Raw genomic sequence first — 5,425 nt, 5'->3', positions numbered from 1 at the left:
TCATTGAGGCAAATGACTTAACCTAAAGCCTGCTCATCCTTCAGGTCTTACACAAATATCATTTACTATAAGAGGCCCCCCTATAGCCTCTTCATCCAAATGAAGTCCGTTCAAGGTGTCTGCAGAGCACTATCCCAATCACATGTTTTTATTTTCTTTACCTGTCCCCTCCTCATAAACTTCCTGAAGGCAAAGATCCTGTCTATCTGGCTTACTACCACATCTCCCATCTCACAAAATGCTTTCTAAAATGCTTTCTAAGAAATCCTTTGCTCAGAAAAAAGGCACAATGCAAGTGTGCGTTTGTGTATGCACACATGCACATGAGATATGCATGGAGAGGGTGAAGAAGAGGACAAGGAATGTGGTAGAAATGGCAGAAAATGGTAGAAGAGAATGCAGCCCAACTCCATCACCCTCTGCAAGGGGAAGAGGAAGGAGAGGAAGGAATGCCTAGCAAGCAGCCCCACCCCACCCTTGCCCTCACAGTAGTTAAGAAAGTCAGTCCTAGCAGAGCCCCACCCTCCTCTCACCAAGCACACTGAAACCTGTTCTGTACTTTTAGTCTCAGAGCGGCAGGGCTTTGGGAGTAAAAAGCCTGCATATGGATGAAGGGAAAGACTGTGGCCTCCCAATTGCAAGTGGCCTTTGGAAATGTCCAGCTATGCCTCCTGGCAACATGGCCTTCCCCTGGGCTGAGTCACGTGGAGCCCAGCCAGGTGGGCTTGACCTCTGGGGGCCAAGGCACTACCTTCTGCTAACCAGTTAGCTTTGCTTCCCAGTTCCTAGCTGTGAAGGATCACGAAATGATAGCTATATCATCACACCACCATGGCAGGGATGGGGAGTTAGTGCTTGTGAACGTGTTTGGTGGTGAACCAGGAGGGTCCTGTGCTGGCTCAGACTGGAATCTGTGTGGCTGGGTCCCTGGGTGAAGTCCTGATGGACAGGACCCATCCACATGACCTCTGTGAAAGTCCTCGTGTGGGCATGGAAAGATCTTCAGAATAAATACAAGTCAGCTTTGCTAGCTGGTTATTTGCTCTGGAGGTATACTCTGCTTAAGTTGAACTACTTGCTGGAATGGTTAAGGAAGGCATTTTTAGATAAGTGTTATCACGCAAGGACTCAATCAATATGCACAGCTGTGTAAAATCTTCTCGGGTAATGTTGCACCTTGTCATTTTTATGACCTTATTTACAACTGAGGGCTGGTCCCAAGTTATCAGCTGTGTATGTGTTTCAGGCTCAAGTCCAGGATCTATGGCATAGCAACAGTTCTGGTTCAAAGCAAGGCTCTTCAAGAGCTTGTAAAACCAACAGAGGAGCTATGAGGATGTACCAGCTATTCCCGGCACCATTCACAAATCCATCTGCCTGTCATCAGTGCCTCAGGCGCTCTCTCAAATTCTGCCCTAAAATCCTATCAGCTCTGTAATTGCTACCTTTGGGTCTACAGGGTAACATCTCTGGAATCTAGAAATCAAGCCGCCCTATAGAAGTTAAACCCTTCAAGTCCACACACGACAGATAGGATTAGTTATGTGCGCAAGGCCCCAGAGAGAACAGGATGTCTCCCTGGTGAAAGCCCGAAGAGTTGGGCTTAGAAATTCAATCTGGGTGTGCCTGCAAGTGAAGAAAGCAGGAGCCGAATGAAATCTCAGAAAAGCTTCTGAACGGTAGATAAGGGTTTCTGAAGGGTCTAGAAGACATGAGAGGTAGGCTCTGGCCCTAACCAGAATTGAGGGGGACCCGGTGGGCAGGTATTTCCCATAGAGAAAACACTGTCCTACCTCAGTGACATGACCAATGTATCACTCACATGATCTCCCATGCCCTGTTCCACGTTCACTAAAGCCTCATCATTCTGACTTCCAGAGCAAGGAGGGAGTGTGTGGTGAGCAGCCACCATGACACAAGTCTCAGGCCCCTTGGCAGTTATATTTCTCATTACAAATTAATAAATAATCATTTTGACTAGGCCTCTTGAGAGTCTCTTTTCTCTTCTGAACACGATCAACTCTGATTTTAGACTTGTAAAGCTAATATTCAGACCTCAATCCAGCCTGAGTGTGCCACCATACTCCCCACCCATATTCTTTTTTTCTTATTTTTTTTTCTTTTTGAGAGAGAACATGCATATGTGAGAGTGGGGGAGGGGGAAAGGGAGGGGCAGAGGAAGAGGGGGAGAGAGAATCCTAAGTAGGCTCCACGCCCAGGGTGGCCTGACTTGGGGCTTGATCTCATCACCTTGAGATCATGAACTGAGCTGAAATCAAGAGTCAGATGCTGGGATCCCTGGGTGGCGCAGCGGTTTGGCGCCTGCCTTTGGCCCAGGGCGCGATCCTGGAGACCCGGGATCGAATCCCACATCGGGCTCCCGGTGCATGGAGCCTGCTTCTCCCTCTGCCTGTGTCTCTGCCTCTCTCTCTCTCTCTCTCTCTCTCTCTCTGTGACTATCATAAATAAATAAAAATTGAAAAAAAAAAAAAAGAGTCAGATGCTTAACTGACGCCACCCAGGCTCCCCACCCCCCCCCATTCTTAATCAGTATTTACCCATTATTGACCACAGCCTCAAAATCCTATTCTACACTTCCACGACCAGTCAACAGGACTGGGACTGGGAGAACAACTTATGCCACTGCAGCCCTGGTCCTGGACAACTTGGCCAGCCTCTCTGACAGCATGGTAAATGGTTCTGATGGCAGAAACTATGGTAACCATGATTTCAGGAAATGGCAAGCCAGCTTGTAGTGCCCCAAATGAGGGTTATTTTCTGGAGTACATTCATCTATCTATTCAAAATAATGTATAGCAAAAATAGAACAAAGAACAGTCATCATCATCAGATCACTTTCTAAATATTGCTTTGTATGTGATCCAACATCTAGTGATGGCATTACATTCCTGTGTACATCAAGGAGCAACATACTTATGGGCCCAAAGATTCTTTGTAAATAAACTGACCTACAGTCCACTGGGAAGATGCTTAAACTAGACCACTGAAAACAATGTTTATCAAGCGTTTATACTGGAAGAGTAAAAAGCTTGTGATAGCCAAGTGCAAATTTAGATTATAAACTTATTTTTTAAAACTGTTTTTGTATCCCTCATGTAGGGATACAAAAAAAAAATACATAAAAAAAATCCCTTATGTAGTAAAAAACCAGAATGAAATATATGGTTAATACAGCTGACCCTTGAACAATATGGGGGCTTGGAGTATTAACCCCCGTGCAGTCCAAAATCCACTCATAATTTTTGACTTCCTCAAAACTTAACTACTAATAGCCTACTGCTGACCAGAAGCCTTACTGATGACATTATTAAACAACACATATTTGGCATATGTATCATATGCTGTATTTGTTTTTCATATGCTGTATTCTTAAAGCAACTAAAGAAATACTATTAAGAACATCATAAGGAAGAGAAAACACATGTATAGTACTGTGCTGTATTTATCAAAAACAATCCAGGCACCTGGTTGGCACAGGAGCTTAAGCATCCAGCTCTTGGTTTTGGCTCAGGTCATGATCTCACGGGTTGAAAGATTGAGCTCTGCACTTGGCAGGGACTCTGCTTAAAGATTCTGTCTCCCTCTGCCCCTTCCCCACTGGTGTGCTCTCTTTCAAATATATATATATTATTTTTAAGGAATCCATGTGTAAGTGGACCTGTGCACTTCAAATCCGTGTTGCTCCATAGTCTACTGTACTAGGATTAACAGTGAAATTACAGTGGAAGGATTCTAGCTCCTGCTTTTACTTTTCTGTTTTTTTCCAAATGTTCTGTGAATCTTTATTACTTTCATAGTGAAAGAGAGAATACGCTCTAATTTCCTAAGTCACCCTGTGATGAAGCAAAAGCAGTCAGAGAAGAATGAAAACAGAGACCACGTGAACATCATAAGTAATTTTCTCACATGTTGCAAACAGTGCAGGGAAACACGACAAAGCCTGTGGACCGAGGCAGGCTTGCACAGATGACCGTGGACCTATGATAGCAGCCACTGCCAGGAGTGACCCTCACCACCATCACCACCACACCTACTGCCATAGTCACAAGAAGCTGCATTTCCCAGAGAGGGTTGAGGTCACTTTCACCAGCCACACCTGTGTCCATGGGCGCCAGGGTGGGGGGATGGGAGTAGACTGCCTTTGTAAACCCCTAATGCTGCACACCGTCTCGGTCAACACTAGGGTTGCTGTTTTGGTGCAGTCACACAAGGCATGTTCCACCTTCCATTTCTCAGGAGTGAGGATGGATCCCAGAAAAGAAAGCCAGAACAAGTCTGATTCTGACTTTGCCAAAAGCATGAGAAAATCAAAGTAGTAAATCTGGATCCTGGGGGAGGCCCTCCTGAAACTGAATGAGCCTCCTGAATGGCCCTCCTGAAACTGAATTGATAAATACTCCCAATCCCCATCCCCCCCTCCATGGAACAAAAGCAGCACTGACTTTCACAACAAATGTTTCAAGCACCTCAAGTTTCTAGGGCAGATTAATTGTTGCCTCTGCTTCAAGGTAATTTGCATTTGAAGTCTACTTCCACAAGAATATGGAATTTAGCACATCACCAACATCAGCCTTTCTAGGCCACCTGCTTCAGCCCTACCCCTATTGATTAGCAATAATCGTGACTTGGATAAACCTCAATGGCTATGATACTGCCACTGTACAAAGCTCTAGTCCTACGTTTGAAAGAAAACAAAGATCTTGGAAAGCATGCTACAGTCAGCACACTGGCTTCAAACTTTTTGTTAAAGACATCAACACTGAGCAACCGGCTCATCCCCATTCCTACTTTCATGCAGCAACCTACTGCACATGGCTAATTTCCTGAGAAAGGAAATAGGAAAGGGCTGTGATAGGCCTAATTTGTCCAGAAGTGTAACCACAGGGGTCATGGTTACATCCCTCTGCAAATTTCTAAGAGCCACCTCTTGGTGACCATCTTCCTTGCTTTCCAAGCCCAGACTTTCTGTGAACAAGGCATGTAAAGAGCGCCACCTCTGGGTGAAGTGTGGTTCCTCTCCACTTCCTAGCTCCAAAATCAGTAGGAGTAAATCCCCTCATTTGGGGATGGATGGATCACATCAAAACTGGAGCTCCTTTAGAGAATGAACAAAATTGCACAGGGCCTCCTGGGAGCATTATCAGAACCAAGGGCATGAAACTAGAATGGAGACTATTGAATGTGTGTATGTGTGTGGGGTGGGGTGGGGGTATCTCATCTCAAACAGGGAGAATTTGAGATGAGAAAAGCTATGGATCAAATAACAGGGGACAATTCCTCCTACTGGAGTAGCCCTAGGATTCCTTGCTTCTTGAGGCCTGTTGGGAAAGCACACACTGGGGTACCCTGGCCAACAAAGTGACCTCGGGGGCAAGAGGAGGTCAGCACTACTTCCTCTGTTCCA

This window comes from Canis aureus, chromosome 29, assembly GCF_053574225.1.
Source record: "Canis aureus isolate CA01 chromosome 29, VMU_Caureus_v.1.0, whole genome shotgun sequence".
NCBI classification, from domain to species: Eukaryota; Metazoa; Chordata; class Mammalia; order Carnivora; family Canidae; genus Canis; species Canis aureus.
The sequence above is the reverse complement of the archived record's forward strand: the minus strand, read 5'-3'. Positions refer to the sequence as shown.